Below are 19403 nucleotides of genomic sequence, written 5' to 3'. Positions count from 1 at the left end.
TTTGGTACTATTACACTTTGGTCTGTCTGTCTGGGTCTGCTACTCCTGGCCATGGTCATCCTTGTCCCTCTGGACCTGGTTGATGCACTTTGGCCCTCCTCATCGTTATGGTCCAAGGCATTCTGTTCCTTCTACCACTGGTCCTTCTGTCCTATTTGACCCATATCCACTGGGTTCAGATTGCCCTGCTCTATATCCTCCTGATCCTTCTCACCCTGACCCTTGCACCGCTAGTACTCTGGAATTGGTATTCCTGGTCCTTGTGGATTAAGTCTTCCTTTGCCTGGCTCTCTGGCTCTTCACTCATGACATGGGGCCAATAAGCATCTATGGAAGAAACCCACTCAGCTGGTTGAATAGTATGAAAAGGTGTGTTTATTTAGTAGGCAGCTGAGTGAACTACCCAGATGCATTACTTACCTATCTCCTGCATTCATTCCCCATTCTGCAAAAATCCCCGTATTGTGTCTCACTCAATTTACTGCCTGCAAGTGTCCCAAAGCACTATGCCCCAAAGCATCAATTGTCTGTGCAAGTATCCCTCCCTCTGTGGCCCAGATACCACCTGACTCTCTGCATTTCTTTTGCTGCTGTTTGTATACTACTGCTGTGTTGCTAGGTCTAAAATATTAAGCAAGCCAAATCCTCCTTAAAAAGAATTCTGCAGCTAGCACTAGGCCTTACATAAGAAGCCCAAAAAAGAGTTCAGCCCTAAAAAAATAAGCAAAAGGAGGACCATGAGCATTTCAAAATCGATGAATTTTCCTAAGTGAATAAAACATTTGTGTAAGATGCTTTGTAACCAATTATTATTTGCTGAAAGGCAAATACTCCTAGACTGCAGTGCAAAACATCTGCATATCATATCCTTTTTTAAGTTCAAGGAAAATGTTATTTGATATTAAAAAGGAAAAAGCAAGGTGTCAGCACAGGATACAGTAAAAGTATAAAGCATTAAAAACTGTGATAAATAAAGCAAGCATAAAATTGCAGGTAATAGCAAAAGGGAAATCTGGACAATAAGATTAAAAAAAAGAAAAGGGAAAAAGAATAGTAAAACAATAACCATAAAAGCATGAAAATACCTGAAAGAAATTTAAAGTTAAGACAATGAGGAAAAGAAAAATGGAATGCATTGAGCAATTAAGGAGGTTTAAGGACTTCTTGTTGTGAAGGCAGTAGATCAGACTTGCGAGCAGCACAAGCATCCAAGTAAAGCGTAATAGGAAGCCATAAGTGCATACGTTTTGTAGCCATGTTAGCCGGGAAAACAAAGGCAGTGTCCAGTCTGTGGTTGTGGCAAACGTTAAACCACCACGCCTTAAAGGAAATGTTGGAAAAATCTTTCCAGTTTACCGTTATCTGCTGGAATGCAGTGGCCAACAGCAAATCAATAATTTGAGGTTTCAGTTCAACATTGTCCCAACAGGGGGAAAGGCTTCCTAAGAAAATGTTAACATTAGAAAAAGGAATACATGTATGATACATTACATTAATTTGAGCCCAAACCTGTAACCAAAAGTCATGAACAGATGTACATGAGAATAACATGTGGAACAATGTTGCCTGCGGGGATGAGCAAGACCAGCATGTGTGAGAGGTATTCGGAAAGCGTTTATGAAGGTCAAAGGGTGTATAAAGAAGTCTGTTATAAATAAAGAACAAAGATTGTGTCAAAGTGGCTGCCCTCGATGATTTGCGGATTTTGTTCCATATCTTATCCCATAACGAGATTGGCCAGGAGGTGGAGAGATCACGTTCCCAGCATTCCTCCACTTTGGATTTAGGCCTAATAGAATCATTAGTATGAAGATATTTATAAATGGAAGAAGCCTTAGGAGTAGGGCGTAAAAAAGAATGAAGCAAGGTGGTGGGATTAGGAGTAATGGGGGAGGAGGGTAGCTGAGACAGTCGTGTGTAGACTGTCATAACAGCCTCTCTAAGTAAGTGGTAGTTAAGGGAAAAGGGGGCAGGTAAACCATAAAGGGAACAGAGAGTAGCAAATGGTAAGAAAGAGGATTGAGAAAAGAGTTGAAAGACCCATAGCAACCCTTTGTGGTGCCATGTCTTCCAAAAGAAGGGTTTATTGCGGATAAGGAGGGTGGTGTTATGCCAAATAGTAGAGGAGAGAAAGTCAGCAAGCGCTGAGGGGGGAGGGTGAGAGGAAGAAAGGAGCAATTTAGTAGTGAATTTGTGAATGGGGGTAGATATGGAGGAGAGTTTGCGTGAGAAAGAGAGATATTCAGCAAAAGAAAATGGAGAAAGAAGAAGGCGTTCGAATTTAGTCCAAAGAGGGCAGGGATCACTGGGATCTTGCAACCAGAAGGAAGCTTGTCGTAACAGAAACGCCTTATGGTAAGCAGGAAAATCTGGGAAATTAACTCCGCCTTCCGCCTTAGGACTTATCAGCCGAGCAAGGGACATTCTGGATTTTTTCTTATTCCAAAGAAAAGATGTCAAAATAGAGTTGATCTTTTTAAAAAATTTAGAGGGAATGGACACTGGGATATTAGAAATGGTATAGAGAACTATGGGAGATAACATCATTTTAATAGTATCAAGACGTCCCCACCAGGATAAATAAAGGGGGTGCCACTTGGAGGTTAAATCCACCAATGTTTGAGTGCATTTAGCCAAACAGAGGGAGACAGTATCTGGAATAGAAGAAGTAATATGTAGGCCAAGGTATTTAATATGGGAGGATTTCTATGTAAAGTGTGAGGCGGCAAAGTCAGGTTTAAATGTGAATTTCGTCAAGGGTAGGATCTCACATTTATCATTGTTAAGTTTATAACCCAATATTTGAGAATAATCATGTACTTCAGCAAGGAAAGCGGGGATCGAATCAGTGGGATTAGAAATAAAAAGAAGAATGTCGTCCGCATAAGCAGCCAACTTAACCTGGGAACCCGAAATTTGAAATCCCTGAATATTAGGATTCTGACGAAGTTTGGAAAGGAAGGGTTCTAAAGCTAAATTAAATAGAAAAGGAGATAAGGGGCAACCTTGACGGACACCTCTTTTCAGATCAAAAAAGGAGGAGACTTGACCATTAGCACAGACTGCTGCACGCGGGTTAGAATAAAGTAAGGAAATCAAGGAGATAAATTTAGGACCAAAGCCAAACCATTGAAGTGTGTGGAATAAATAAGTCCATTCAACCCTATCAAACGCCTTCTCAGCGTCCAGGGCAATGGCTGCGAGAGAATGACGTGAGTTACGGGACTGAGTTAAAACATTAAATAATAGTCTGGCGTTGTCAGTGATGAAACGACCCTTGACGAAGCCTGACTGTTCCTCACCCAAAAGATCCGGGAGAAGAAGGTCAAGACGTGCCGCAAGGGACTTTGCAAATATTTTATAATCAATGTTAACCAAGGAAATTGGTCTATAATTTTTACAGTATTGAATATCTTTCCCCTCCTTGGGTATCAGACAGATATGTGCGTCAGAAAAGGAACCGGAGGAGGCACCCAAAGTAAGGAAAGTATCAATAAGGGAGTGCAATTTAGGAATGAGGAGTTTCGAAAAGTGCAGGAAAAATTCAACAGTAAAGCCATCCGGACCAGGGGCCTTATCCTTTTGGAGACTCTGAAGTGCTGTGAGTAACTCCTGTTGGGAGATACTAATCTCCAAGTGAGAGAGATCAAGGGGAAAGTGAGATGGTTTCTGTATGGTGGAAAAAAAACGCTCTAAAGACTGATAAGAAGGTTGAGTTTCGGAGGTATATAAAGTTTTGTAAAAGGCAGAAAATTCTGCAAGAATATCTGCATCTTTATGTTTGAGAACAGAGTGTGTGTCATAAATTGATTCAATGTTTAATTTGTTATGCTTTACTTTCAAGTAATTAGCTAAAATTTTCCCAGCCTTATTTTTGCCTCCATAAAACTTTGCACTCGATTTCAGTAAATATAAAGACGCGTCTTCCGTAGACTTCTTATTAAATTTCATTTTAGCATTGATCAGGGCTGCTAAACTGTCTTGCGAACGAGAAGTGAAATAAGAATGCTCCAATTTCTTAATATCCAGAAGGAGATCAGTTGTGAATCGACGGGCATTACTCCGCTTCTTTGCCACAAAGCCAATTATAAAATCTCTTGCCGCAGCCTTAAAAGCTTCCCATATCGTGTGTTTGGGAATGGATGGTGTGTCATTAAGCAAGAAAAATTCGTCTGAAAATGCAGTGAAAGAAGCAGTAAACTTGGGATCCAAAAGAAGAGCATTATTAAAGCGCCATCGTTTGGGTCCAGCTGATTTAGGAATAATGTCAAGTTGAACTAAAGTGAGGGCATGATCCGAAAGTAGAATCAGACCAATCTCTGCATGAGTGAGGGTTTGGGCAATGTTGTGGGTAACAAAAATGTAATCAATTCGGGATTGGGAATGATGACAGGGAGAATAAAAGGTGAATTCCTGCGTCTCTGGATTGCAGAGCCGCCAGGCATCAGTGAGCTTGTGTTGAGAAATAGCCTGGGAGAAAAATTTATGGGATTTATTAGGAATAAAGTGGGCCTTAGATTGTCTGTCCAAAAAGGGGTCAAGAGGCTGATTGCAATCTCCCTCTAGGATAAAATTATCGTCAATAAATCTGGTGATATGATGAGAAAAAGTATGCCAGAAGGCAGGATCACCAGCAGTAGGGGCATAAATATTCAAAAGGGAAATTGGAACATTCTTAATAGACAGCTTAACATAAGCCCAGCGACCAATATCATCTGACTCCTGTGCAAGCAATGAATGTGATAAGTTTTTGTGACATAAAATAGCTACTCCATTGCGTTTACCATCCCCCTGAGAATAATAAACATCACCCACCCAACCCCTCTTCAGTTTAACAGATTCTTCAGCAGACAAATGGGTTTCTTGCAGAAAAGCAACATCAACATTTAAACGAGCCAGATGCGATAAAATTCTCTGCCGTTTGATAGGAGAATTTATGCCCTTAACATTCCAAGTAACTATTTTTAACGACATATTAGAAGAGATGAAGAGAAAATATCAATAGAGAAAAAAACAGAATAAGAGTCCAGAAAAGAGAAGAAGCAAGAAAAATTGGAAAAAGTTAGAGAAACAAAAAGAAGAAATAAAAAATGAGAGCTAGAGCAAATAAGAAGAGAGTGCAAGAAAATCAGCAAAAGGAGTAGTAGAGATGCAAAAAGGAATAAATAAGAAGGAATTAGGAGAACGAAAAACCAGGCCGAGAATGAGTGAAAAGTAGGAATCAGAAGAACAAGTAAGAAATGGAAAGAAAAGAAGAAAAGGAAAGAGCATAAATAGAGAATACAAATATAGAAGAAAAAAGTGATGGTGAAAGCCAGTTGAGTAAGGAAGTAAAGTAGAAGAATACAAGTGATAAAAAAATAGATATGATAAAGGCAGGAACAAGAAAATTGATGACAACAAGAGAAAAAAGACACCTTTGAACAGAGGAGAACCAGGAAAAAAAACAAGAGTAAGGATATGAGGGAAGAATCAAACAGCGAGGGTAGGAAGGAAAACATACTTACAAAGGATGGAACTGGGGAAGGGTGATCAAACGGGAGAAGAGACGAGGAGAGAGAACTGAGGGGGGAGCGCCAACTGGAGGAGGCAGGATAACCGATGCAAACGAACCGTCAAACCGAAGGGGAGACATACAATGAACTGTAAAACCTGTAGGGGAGAAGAGAGAATAATAATAATAACATGAGGAAAAGAAGAGAACAGGAAATGTCATAATAAGAACGAAACATGAAACAAGAACGTAAAAACATATGAACAAAGTATGGAACCATGTGGGAGCAAATAGAAGCAGGAAGGATTACATGAGGAAGGGGTATATCAACAGAACAAACACAAGCAAAGATAAAGTCGGCACTGGACGTGCTGATACATTAATGCACCACAACAAGTTGTGAGAGTCATGGAGGGAAAGCTGATGAGGAGCTGGAGAGGTCCATATCCGGCGTTTGACATGAGTTCAGAAAGCTCCGAAGATGAACAGGATCATCGTAGGTCGTTGTTTTGTTATTATAGGTGACTCTGAAAAGACAAGGATGGAAAAGGCCATATCTAGCACCAATGGAGCAAAGCTCCGGTCGCATATCCAGGAAAGCTTTGCGACGGCTGGCTGTAGCTTTGGCGTAATCCTGCGCGAAGAAGAGGGTAGATCCTGACCACGTAAGGCGAGGGGAAGCACGGGCTGCTGAGAGGACTTTAAGAAGATCGGTGTATTCTAGGAAGTACATGATGACACCTCTTGGTTTTGGAGAAGCAGAAGCAGAGGAAGACATGCGACCAAGCCTGTGCGCTCGCTGAATGTTGAGCGTAGTACCTTCAGGTAGATGTAAAAGCTTAGGCAGAAAAATTTAAAGAAAGCAACAGGGTCATTCCCCTCACAATTCTCCGCCAAGCCGTAGATTCGTAGGTTGTTGCGTCGATTACGATTTTCAAGCTCCTCAACTTGTTTCTGGAGAGAGGAAATCTGCGACTGCATGTGCGTCACCTTGGAGGATGATTCTTGGAGGGAAGAAATAGTGCGTTCCACAGTCGTCACTCTTGTATCCATCTGTGACCAATTATCAGTTAGGATCTGCAACTTGGAATTAGTTTCCTCCATGAAAGGTCGAAGAGCGCGTATCTCCTCCAACAATAGCTCCATGGATACAGCTGAGGTGGAGCCCGTCGGTGATGGAGGATCTTTTTTAAGACATTTTGTTGCAATTTTCCCTGAAGGTTGAACAGGGCGCTCTGCACTGGACTGCGACATTTGAATAGCAATTGCCTGGGAAGCTTCCAAGCGCGCCAATGCAGAGAAGACTTTCGAGTTTTTGATGAAAATACGCCGTGGAGTTTTAGAAACACGACCAATTGTACCTCTTTCCATATGATAGGAACCACCACTGAATAAAAAGCAGAGGAAAATCCAGCAGCCTGGGTATTGTGTGCTTCAAATGCAAATAGTAGTGTCCATGAGCCACATACAGCCACAAATGAAAGTCCGTACACCTAGGTCAAAAAGCCATCATGTAAAAAAACAAAGCGCAGGATGACCATAATGGCGCAAGGTAAAAAAGTGACATATTTTAGAGAATTTGAAGTCCAGTAGGAGAAGCACAGCATTCAGGTAGGTGGAAAATGATTGATGCGAATGTCCACTGAAGCAAATGCGCAATTGGCGCAAAAAAAATTAAAGAAGCAAATTAATCCCCAAACCAAGGAAGTACAGAAGAGGTAAGTTAGGCCTAATAGTGGGGAAACAGAGAATCCTTCCGTAGGTGAGCAATGTCATGATAAAGCTCACAAAATACAAAATGGCCGCCAAAAGTGCATTATTTATAAATAAGGCTCATAGGAGCAAAAACAAGCGAATTAAGGGCAGACAAAGCAGAGGTGGAACAAAATCAGCTCACCATGAGTGACTTTGGAGGTGCAGGACATCCCGGAGAATCGGCAGGCTCGGGAGCAAACAGCGCGTTAGACGCGCGAAGTGTAAACAAAATGGCGGTCGCGGCCGTCAGGGAGCCGCGTCCGCACTGCAGCTCACTAGAAATTAGGGGAATATGCCATAATGCGCCCTGAGAACAGCGCTAGCACACGTCCCTCATGCTCCGGTTCAAGATTCTTCTCCCGGAGTGCAGGTAAATGGAGAAATGACGGACGAATCTCCCGTTCGGCACGGAGCGCTCACATCAGAGCCGCCGTCCGCGCCGGGCGCCAAGCCACGCCCCTCTGCATATCATATCCTGAAGCTCATAAAACTGAAGCTTGAGTTCTACGTTTCTTATTTGAATATTAAAATAACACAAATGTTTTTTATTTAAAATGCCTTTAATTGTTTTTTCATCTGTAATCAACTTAGCTTAATTCAGACAATTACGTTTGCACATACAATTGTACATTGGTATATGCACTTACTTTCAAATTCTTTACTCATGTTGCATCCTTATTACAAGACAGCTACCACCATACCATTGCCTAGAGTCCCTTTTTTCTCCATGGCCAGGTAAATAAAGAACTCCAGACAAGACTGAGCTGGTGTTGACGGGTGGTTCATCCAGTCCCTGGTCTCCTTTGTTTTGGCCCCCATCCCTAGGCTCTTCACCTGTCCCCTCTACCTCAGTAAAAACACTAGGCATCAAGCTCAATCCTCAGCTCACTCTTCACTCCCAGGTTAGTTCTGTGGTGTCCTCTTCCTTTCTTTCACTGCGCACTATACGCAAGGTGTCCCGCTTCTTTTCTTTTCATGCTCTGAAATTGATCACCCTGGCAATGGTCATCTCCCGCCTGGATTACGGCAACGCCCTATATGCTAGTATACCTGCATATAGCCTTAGGCGGCTGCAAGAGATTCAGAACCAGGCGGCGCGCCTTGTGTTTAAATTCTAGCTTCTGCCTTTTCCGCCCTGTTTTCTGCAAGTTGTAGCGCCATGAAGCAGCTGGCGAACGTGCGCTTTATAAATAATTTTAAATTCAAATTCAAATTCAAATTCAAATTCCTTCACACTATTTATCCATCTGATGGTCAAAAAGTGCATTATCTCCACTAATTTGCCCTTGGCCGGCTAAACAGCGGGGATTATGAACTATTTCGCCAGTCACTGGGTAAATAGCAGAGATTATGTACTATTTGTCCAGTGGCTCTGTAGATAGCCCCCATAAATATAGCAAAACTAACACATAAAAGGAACTTCAGAATTCAAAATAAGGTGTATAATTGTTTAGGCCAGGTTGCTGTACAAGGGTTTCTTCTTCCTTTAAGAGCTTCACAGCCACTAGATAAATCTAACAACCTGCCCCCAACGTTGCAAATGCTCACCAATCTAGCAAAGATTTATTGCTTTAGTACAGGAGGGAATGCTCACCATCTTGAATATTGGTTTTAGCCAACGTTTCAGGTTGAGTATTCGAGACCTATTGTAATTTCTTATGTTGGGTTAAAACCATCCTCATCTTGTGATTTGTTTGTTTCAGTGTCCTTCAAAACTCCTCTGCCAGTGGTCAGTCCTGCCTCTTTGTCCCTCCTTTCTCTCTTCCAGTCCTCACATGCAGCAGGGACTAAGTACTAACTCATTCCCCAACAGTTCTTTGTCTGTTCTATGAGGGACTATATTTTCCTTGGTTTCCTGCTCTTTTCCTGTTGGTCTGTGTTCAGCTTCAGTGCCCTAGTTTCTTACATTACATGTAGCAATCTTCCTCCCACCTCCTCTTAATGCCATGAAGATCTCCAAGTTCCACTTGATTAATGCTTCTAAACTACACATTTTTCTCTCCAGTGCTGTCCAATTACTGAATGGCTCAGCCGCTGCTCAGACCCAGTGTGCCTGGTTCAGTTTCACGCTCCGATCAGTGTGCACTCTACCTTTCCCCCGGGGCACAAACAGGGACCCACTTGCGGGCTCCCGTGTTCTTTGTGCATTCTCTGGTGCACCCGGGGCCAAAGCAGGCATCCACATCAGTGGTGCGGAGGGATTTCCCTAACAGACTTGTTTAAAAGCACAACACTCTTTAATGGTTCCGGCGCACTTGCGATCTAATGTGGACTTGGCATTTCAGCACGCCATAAGCACGGTTGTATTACTAAGGTAAAATGCGTCTGAAATAAGAGTCAGGCTCAAACCGAAAGTGGACTTTGTTTACCTCGCTCTAGGAGTATTTATTTGAAGTGCACAATATTTTGTGTTGCTTTGAAAATGTCGGCATCCATGGAGTGCAAATTACCATTAAGTTGTAAAGTTTTATGATCTGTGTGTTTATATTTTAAAAATAAACTGCAGCAATTAAGCAGCAACATTGGCTCCAGTCTTGTGTGTTCACTGAAAGGGGAGGGGGTGCATATGGATGGCCAGTGGGGGACTGGTGGCCACTCGCACGTCTGGGAGGGGTTATGTGCAGAGATCGAGTGCAGTTTCAAATCTTTTTTCCTCCTTCAGAGCCTTTCTGAGTTTAAGCTGCTTTGGAATGCACAATCTTTTGGCAGAGGTCATTGATGCGTGCTTTGAAATTTACAGTGAATAGCATTCATTTCCTACCAGTGCGTTTTTTGGGCGAAGATGGCTGTAGGAAGGGGGAGTCTCTAGTTGGTGCAGTGCAGCACTAGCGACAAGCAGGGACTCTCCTTTCCTCGTCAGGGCTGAGGGTTACCTTCAAGACAACCTCTGCTTACCCTCTAGGTAGTGTGGCTTAAGCAGTCTTAGGCTAATCTCTGGGGCACATAGGGTTAAACATTTGCAATATTACACCATTCACAACCAACCCACCACACAATGACACCAAACTGTATTTGTAAAAATATATATTCTTTATATAAATTTCAAGCAGGCTTGTAAATACAGTTGTCAAACTTTCAATAGCGGTTCCAGTTTACTTAATTCCAAGTTGCCACAGTTCTTTCTAGCAATAAGCAATCTTTTGGGCCTTCTGCCCAGGTTCAGCAAGGTTCAGTGTCTTGTAGCGCCTCAATGCGCGTTCCGCTGTCTCCGCTCGCTTCAGAGAGGAGATCGGGCCCGGCCGGCCAAAGCTCACGCTTCCCGCGTGGGCCTCGAGGGTCAGGAGCGGTGCGAGCCTCGGTTTCAGAGGCGGCTCGCGCTAGGAAACAGACAGCGCGGTGCGAGCTCGGGTTGCAGGATGCTCGCACCGTGAGGACAAAAGCACAGTACCTTTCAAATTCTTGTGGAGCGGGCGGCTTCAAGGGGAGCTGTCCAACGTCGCGTTGCGTCTCCGGGGTCAATGCGCGCCGCGGCTCTCAGCCGGGCAGATCACGGGTCACCCGGGGCGGCGGTGCTTGGTGGTGGCAGGGTCCTGCCTTTGGCGTTCGCTCCGACCCTGAAGGCGGCGGCTGTGTGGTGGCAGCAAGTGGCAGTACGGTCCCCGAGTGCGGGACGTACCCAGCCAAAGTGCCGGTTGCAGCTGTGCGCTCACAGCTGAGCTGTCGGGCAGGATGCCGATCAGAGGGGGGTTATCACCGGGCGGTAGTCCGTCTTTGCAGAGGGATTGACGGCGCGAGGCGCAGTCAACTCGGGCGCTTGGACCGGACGGGTCCTCCTTCTCGTTGCTCTCGGGGCTCCCGGGCAGAGGCAGTCACGGTGCTCGGGCCAGCGGCGGCTGGGCCTCACGTTGCTCTTGCTGTTGCTTTGGGCCCCGGTCACGGTGCTTGGGGGGATATCGATGCCCTGGATTACGGGGAGCGTGGCAGGGATGCCCAACGCTCCCAGACTCCTCAGTCAGCACTGCAGCGATAAGCAGCACACACAGTAGCTTTCTTCAGGGGGTAGCGCCCACTGTTCCTGGGGCGCTGGTCAGGGGGCAAGTTCACAGGCAAGCCCTTGGAGATCTTTCAGCAGAGTTTGGCACAAAGTTCAAAAAGCAAAAGTCTCTTGTAGTCTCTTCTTTTCCTCTCCTTCTGCAGCAAGGCACCAGACACAGGCCAGAGACAGCACTCCTCCTTGTCCTTCCAGGTCCTTCTCTTCGGGCAGAGTTTCTTCTGTAGCGCAAACAGGATCTAATTTACAAGGAGCAGGGCTCCTACTTTTATACCCAGTTTCTTTTGTTCTTACAGGCCAGGGGGGCCTTTGCATAACTGTTCTCAGTCCCTGAGCACTTGTGGTGGGTACTTCTGCTTCTGCATTCAGTGTGAGGGCAGGCACATCAGCCGCTGCCCAGGGGGGCGGAGCCGGCATTGGGAAGACAGGGGCAGCTTGAGCACTTTGTTGACAAGCTTCGGTCCTTCCTGGGCCAGGTGCAGGCTGAGTCATCAGTCGCTCCCCAGGGGGGCGGAGCCAGCATTGTGGAGGCAGAGCACAGCCTGATGCATCATTCAGGGAAACTCCCACCTCCCACTAAGGTGTCATCCTGCTATTCACCACCTGTCAACACCCAGCCCTGTCACTCACACAACTCAGAAAGTCAGATACACACAAGAGCAGAGGCGGGCTGAAATGGTTAGACAAGCAAATGCTAGCTTTCTAAAAGTAGCATTTGCAAACCCAGGATATTAAAATAAACTTTACTAAAAGAAGTATTTTATTATTCTGAGTTCAGGCATACTAAATATGACTCTCTACCATGTTCCCTGAGCCTGCTGGGATTATAGAGTGTAATAATTCCAGCAGCCCATTCTGGCCTAAAGGGAGCAGGTAGCCTTACAATAGTGAAAAACGAATTGGGTTGTAATTCACTATTAGGACATGCCACACACATCAGGGCTTGTCCTACCTTACACTTACAATGCACCCTGCCCTCAGGCCTACCATAGGGGTGACTGATATGAAGTTAAGGGAAGGTTTAGAGGCTGGCAAGTGGGTGCACTTGCCCAGCCAGCATGACAGTACCATACTGCACGCAGGTTCTGCAATGGCAGACCCTAGACACATTTTAAGGCTGCCTCTGTGGGTGGCGCAACCAGCGCTGCAGGCCCACTAGCAGTATTGGCATTTACAAGCCCTGGCACTCCTGGTGCACTTTACTAGGGACTAACAGTAAATCTAATGAACCAATCATGGACATCAATCACATGTACAGTTTTCAGAAGGGAGCACTTGCACTGCGGCACGGGTTGGCCGTGGCGCAGTGCCCTGAGTAGCGGAAACCAGCAAAACATCTGAGGCACAACAGCAAAAAGTGGAAGGGAAACTCACGCCAAGGTGCCAGGTCTAACACGTGTCCCCTCCAGCTGAAATGTGGGGGGAACTACCCTTCCCCAGGGAGTTCCACATCACTAAGGCGGAAAAATCTGGACAGACCATCAGCATTGGCGTGATCTGTGCCAGGGCGGTGTTCCACCGTAAAGTCCATACTTTGTAGAGAAATGGACCACCTCAACAGTTTTGGGTTCTCACCCCTCATTTGCATCAACCATCTGAGGGGCCTGTGGTCCGTCTGAACTTGGAAGTGAGACCCAAACAAGTAGGGTCTTAGCTTCTTCAGCGCCCAGACCACAGCAAATGCTTCTCGCTCTATTGCACTCCACCTACTTTCCCGTGGAAGTAACCTCCTACTGATGAAGGCTACAGGTTGGTCCCAGCCCTACTCAGTCATCTGTGAGAGAACAGCCCCTACACCATGCTCTGAAGCGTCTGTTTGCACTATGAATTCCTTGGAGAAATCAGGAGCCAGGAGCACGGGCGCCGTGCACATGGCAGTCTTCAGGGTGTCAAAAGCCTTCTGACAGGTGTCAGTCCAAATCACATTCCTGGGCTGCTTCTTAGAAGTCAGCTCTGTCAAGGGGGTCACAATTGTGCCATAGCCCTTGACAAACCTCCTGTAATACCCAGTGAGCCCCAGGAAGGCTCTCACTGCAGTCTGGGTCTTGGGGGGTTCCCAAGCCAGGATGGTCTCAATTTTGGGTTGCAAGGGTGCCACCTTGCCACTCCCCACTTGGTGTCCCAAGTACACCACTGAACCCTGCCCAATCTGGCACTTGCTTGCCTTGATTGTGAGGCCTGCTCTGCGCAAGGCCATCAACACTTCTCAGAGGTGTCGCAGGTGTTCTGGCCAGGTGCCACTGAACACCGCGATGTCATCCAGGTAGGCGGCACTGAACTCATCCAGCCCAGCCAACACCTGGTTGACCAATCTCTGAAAGGTGGCAGGGGCATTCTTCATTCCAAATGGCATAACCCGGAACTGGAAGTGCCCATCTGGTGTAGAGAATGCTGACCTCTCCTTTGTCCCATCGGTCAAGGCGATCTGCCAGTACCCCGACGTTAAATCAAACGTGCTGAGGAACCGGGCAGCCCCTAGGCGATCAATGAGCTCATCAGCTCTGGGGATGGGGTGCGCGTCAGTCTTGGTGACTGAATTGAGTCCTCTGTAGTCCACACAGAACCGGAGTTCAGGTGTGGCTCCCGGCGCAGCAGCCTTTGGGACCAAGACCACGGGGCTGGACCAAGGACTACTGGAAGACTCAACCACCCCAAGGGCGAGCATCTTGGAGACCTCCTCCTTGATGCAGGCCCTGACCCTGTCAGTCACTCTGTAAGCCTTATGCTTCACAGGTAAGCTGTCTCCTGTGTCCACATCATGGACGCACCAATCTGTGACACTAGGAACCAGGGAGAACAGATCTGGAAACTGCCCCAGCAACTGGCGGCAGTCTTCCTGTTGTTCCGGGGTCAGGGTGGGTGAGAGGTTAACTCCATCCACTGACCCATCTTTCTCACAGGCCACTAAGAGGTCAGGAAGAGGCTCAGACTCCTCCTCCATTCCATCATCAGTTGCCAACAACATGCCCACTTCGGACCTTCTCAAGTGGGGCTTGAGGCGGTTGACATGTAGCACCCTCAAGGGGTTCCTGGGCGTCTTCATGTCCACCAAGTATGTCACTGGGCTCTTGCGCTCCACAACCTCAAATGGACCTGTCCACTTATCCTGAAGGGCACAGGGTTCCACTGGGGCCAGGACATACACCTCTTGTCCAGGCTGAAGCTCGACCAGAGTGGCATTCTGGTCGTACCACCGCTTCATCTCCTCCTGGCTGGCTTCCAGATTTGCCTCGGCAAGTTGTCTGAAGCGCCTGGTTTGGTTTCTGAAGGCCAGCATGTAGCTATATACATTCTGGGGAGGTTTCCTGGGAGATTGCTCCCAGCCTTCCTTTACCAAACTCAGTGGTCCTCTCACGGGGTGACCATACAGCAGTTCAAAGGGGCTGAACCCTAGGGACTTCTGTGGCACCTCGCGGTATGCAAAGAGCAGGCATGGCAAGAGGACGTCCCACTTACGCCTCATTGGACCTTCCAGGCCCATTATCATGCCCTTCAGGGTTCGGTTGAATCTCTCAACCAACCCGTTTCCTTGGGGATGGTAAGGCGTGGTGAACTTGTAGGTTACACCACACTCTTGCCAAAGGGACTTCATATACTTGGATATGAAGTTGGTCCCCCTGTCGCTCACCACCTCTAGAGGGAATCCTACTCGTGAGAAAATTCCCATCAGTGCACGCCCCACCACGGGGGCCGTCACTGTCCTCAGAGGGATGGCTTCAGGGTACCGGGTGGCATGATCCACCAAGACCAGGATGAACCTGTTGCCCATGGCTGTCTTGGGGTCCAGAGGCCCAACAATGTCAATACCCACTCGTTGGAATGGCGTACCGACCACAGGGAAGGGTTGGAGGGGAGCCTTGTTCTTCCCTCCGCTCTTCCCACTTGCCTGGCAAGTTGGACAGGTCCTACAATGAGCATCTGAGCTCTTGTGCATTTGGGGCCAGTAAAAGTGGGTGACAAGCCTGTCATAGGTCTTGTCCATCCCCAAATGTCCTGCTAAAGGCACATCATGAGCCAGTCCCAGTAGGAAGGCTCTGAACTTCTGGGGTACCACCAGCACACGGGCTGACCCAGGTTCAGCAGCCTTAGGCTCTGAATACAGGAGGTCATTCTCCCAGTACACATAATGTGTTTTGGCCTGAACACCATTGGCCTGGTCTGCAGCCTGCTGCCGCATACCCACGAGAGAAGGGCATTCTTTCTGCTCCCTGCAGAATTCCTCCCTGGAGGGGCCTCCTTCTTGCTGCCAATGGGTCAGCTCAGGCAGGTCCCCCAGTTCGGCAATCTGTTCCCCAGTAGGCTCCAGGGCATCCCCCTCAAGGTCTGCTTCCTCCTGGACCGTGGGAACTTCAGGGGCCGGTTTCCAGCGCCCCCTGCGCCTTCTCCCTAAGGCCGGTTCCTGGGCCTCTCCTTCAGGCCCCAGGATCTCTTGATCACCCCTACTGGCTGCCATTGACCGGGTGGTCACGCACGCCCAGTCAGGCAGACCCACCATCCTCAGGTGAGTCGTCTTCTCCACCTTTTCCCAAGGGGAGTGCTCCAAGTCATTCCCTAGCAAACAGTCTACAGGCATGGCCGTTCTCACACAAACCTGCAGAGTACCAGAGACCCCCCCCACTCGAAGGGAACTTGAGCCATCGGACACTGACTCTCTGAATTATCAGCATTGATAACCCTACAGTAGGCATGGGGTACAACCTGCTCTTGAGACACCAGGTGCTGCCTCACCGCAGTCACACTGGCTCCTGTATCTCTAAGAGCCTCAGCTTCCTTACCATTGATGGTAACCACCTGCCCATATTTCTTAGTGTTAGAGGGCAGGTAGTTTGTAGGGACCATCTCACTGTCTCCTAGAGAGACTAGGGTCATCTGAACAGGATCTCCACCCCCCGGGACCATCACTTCTTCTCCTAAGTGAACACTAGTCACTTGTCGGGGCGGAGCACCAGTGGGTGCTGGTTTTCCAAACAGGCGACACTTGGGGTCACTGGCTATGTGCCCCGGGTCACCACATTTGAAACAATTGAAGGGCCCCTTTGGAACAGGTCTACCTATCGGGGCCCCATTCTGCTTTGGGGGTGGGGGAGGCTGAGAACCTTTCTGCTGGTCCCCTTGGGGTTTACTTTGGGGGCCTTTTTGGAACCCTTTCTGTTTTCCCTTGTCCCCCCCACTCTTCTGCTGGGGACCCTGCCCACCCTTGGCGGAGTCTCCCACTGGACCCTTGTGGACCCTGGTGCTGAGCCAGCGGTCCGCCTCCTCAGCAAGCTTCCTCGGGTTGGACAGCTTGCTATCTATCAGGTGCTGGCGTAACTCAGGAAAACAGTGATCAGACAAGTGCTCCCATGCAATTAAATCAAAGAGACCTTGAAAATCATTCACTTTGTTACCCTTCACCCAACCATCCAGTGCTCTGCAAAAAAAAGTCACATACTCCACATACGTATTCCCAGGCCGCTTAGTACACCCCCTAAACTTCTGTCTATACATTTCAGGGGTAAGCCCATACCTGTTCATTAAAGCTTCTTTCATGTGGGAATAGGATCTCTGGTTTCAATGGGCAAATCTAGCAGGGTGTCCCGCCCTTCGCTAAGGAACCTTCCCCACAACCCCACTCCCCAATCTTTGTCAGGGACCCGGTGGGAGGACATGGCTACCTCATATGCCCTAAACCACTGTCCTATGTCATCCCCCTTAAAGAACTCCTTTACTACATCTTTGGGGATGTGCACTCTAGACTCTACCTGCACCGGCGTTGCGCTGCTACCAGAGGGAGGATGATCCAAGCTTTTCTCTTTTAGACTCATCTCCCTCATTTTCACTTCATAATCCATTTGGTGTTTTCGCTCTTCCAGAGCCAGTCTTTTGCTCTCAAGCTCCAGTTGGCTCTTTACTTTTAATTCTGCCAGCTGCATTTCATGATCCCTGGTTTCTTTCCTGTCTGCCAGCTCCTCTGGCGACAGGCCTCTGCCAAAGCTATGCACGCTGTCTGGTTTTTCAAGATCCACCAGATCCCCAGGTGCATTCTGATCCTCAGGTGCCTCCCTAGATTCAATCCAGGCTTTCAGGGCCTTGTAGAACTCTGGTTTGTTCCTGCACCCTGTGTGTGGAACCTTGAGTTTCTTGCAGAAAAAACTCAGTTGCTTTTTTGTGTAGTCATCCAGCTTTGATGCATCCCATTCAAGCTTCGATGCACCAGAGACTATGGATTCTCCTCCATCAACGCTGTTGGTGCCAGGCATGATTTCAACACTAGGGATCTTCTCTTGGCAAAATTAAAAACAAAGTCTGTGGCTAAGTTACTGGACTGAAATCACTATGCAATGGTCAGTAGCTAAGGTAAAACACTGCAAATGTAAATTCGTGATCCTCACGCTGCGTCCAATGTAGGAAGGGGGAGTCTATAGTTGGCGCAGTGCAGCACTAGCGACAAGCAGGGACTCTCCTTTCCTCGTCAGGGCTGAGGGTTACCTTCAAGACAACCTCTGCTTACCCTCTAGGTAGTGTGGCTTAAGCAGTCTTAGGCTAATCTCTGGGGCACATAGGGTTAAACATTTGCAATATTACACCATTCACAACCAACCCACCACACAATGACACCAAACTGTATTTGTAAAAATATATATTCTTTATATAAATTTCAAGCAGGCTTGTAAATACAGTTGTCAAACTTTCAATAGCGGTTCCAGTTTACTTAATTCCAAGTTGCCACAGTTCTTTCTAGCAATAAGCAATCTTTTGGGCCTTCTGCCCAGGTTCAGCAAGGTTCAGTGTCTTGTAGCGCCTCAATGCGCGTTCCGCTGTCTCCGCTCGCTTCAGAGAGGTGATCGGGCCCGGCCGGCCAAAGCTCACGCTTCCCGCGTGGGCCTCGAGGGTCAGGAGCGGTGCGAGCCTCGGTTTCAGAGGCGGCTCGCGCTAGGAAACAGACAGCGCGGTGCGAGCTCGGGTTGCAGGATGCTCACACCGTGAGGACAAAAGCACAGTACCTTTCAAATTCTTGTGGAGCGGGCGGCTTCAAGGGGAGCTGTCCCGCGTCGCGTTGCGTCTCCGGGGTCAATGCGCGCCGCGGCTCTCAGCCGGGCAGATCACGGGTCACCCGGGGCGGCGGTGCTTGGTGGCGGCAGGGTCCTGCCTTTGGCGTTCGCTCCGACCCTGAAGGCGGCGGCTGTGTGGTGGCGGCAAGTGGCAGTACGGTCCCCGAGTGTGGGATGTACCCAGCCAAAGTGCCGGTTGCAGCTGTGCGCTCACAGCTGAGCTGTCGGGCAGGATGCCGATAAGAGGGGGGTTATCACCGGGCGGTAGTCCGTCTTTGCAGAGGGATTGACGGCACGAGGCGCAGTCAACTCGGGCGCTTGGACCGGACGGGTCCTCCTTCACGTTGCTCTCGGGGCTCCCAGGCAGAGGCAGTCACGGTGCTCGGGACAGCGGCGGCTGGGCCTCACGTTGCTCTTGCTGTTGCTTTGGGCCCCGGTCACGGTGCTTGGGGGGATATCGATGCCCTGGATTACGGGGAGCGTGGCAGGGATGCCCAACGCTCCCAGACTCCTCAGTCAGCGCTGCAGCGATAAGCAGCACACACAGTAGCTTTCTTCAGGGGGTAGCGCCCACTGTTCCTGGGGCGCTGGTCAGGGGGCAAGTTCACAGGCAAGCCCTTGGAGATCTTTCAGCAGAGTTTGGCACAAAGTTCAAAAAGCAAAAGTCTCTTGTAGTCTCTTCTTTTCCTCTCCTTCTGCAGCAAGGCACCAGACACAGGCCAGAGACAGCACTCCTCCTTGTCCTTCCAGGTCCTTCTCTTCGGGCAGAGTTTCTTCTGTAGCGCAAATAGGATCTAATTTACAAGGAGCAGGGCTCCTACTTTTATACCAAGTTTCTTTTGTTCTTACAGGCCAGGGGGGCCTTTGCATAACTGTTCTCAGTCCCTGAGCACTTGTGGTGGGTACTTCTGCTTCTGCATTCAGTGTGAGGGCAGGCACATCAGCCGCTCCCCAGGGGGGCGGAGCCGGCATTGTGAAGACAGGGGCAGCTTGAGCACTTTGTTGACAAGCTTCGGTCCTTCCTGGGCCAGGTGCAGGCTGAGTCATCAGTCGCTCCCCAGGGGGGCGGAGCCAGCATTGTGGAGGCAGAGCACAGCCTGATGCATCATTCAGGGAAACTCCCACCTCCCAC

This window comes from Lissotriton vulgaris, chromosome 5, assembly GCF_964263255.1.
Source record: "Lissotriton vulgaris chromosome 5, aLisVul1.2, whole genome shotgun sequence".
NCBI lineage: Eukaryota > Metazoa > Chordata > Amphibia > Caudata > Salamandridae > Lissotriton > Lissotriton vulgaris.
Note: the sequence above shows the minus strand (reverse complement) of the source record.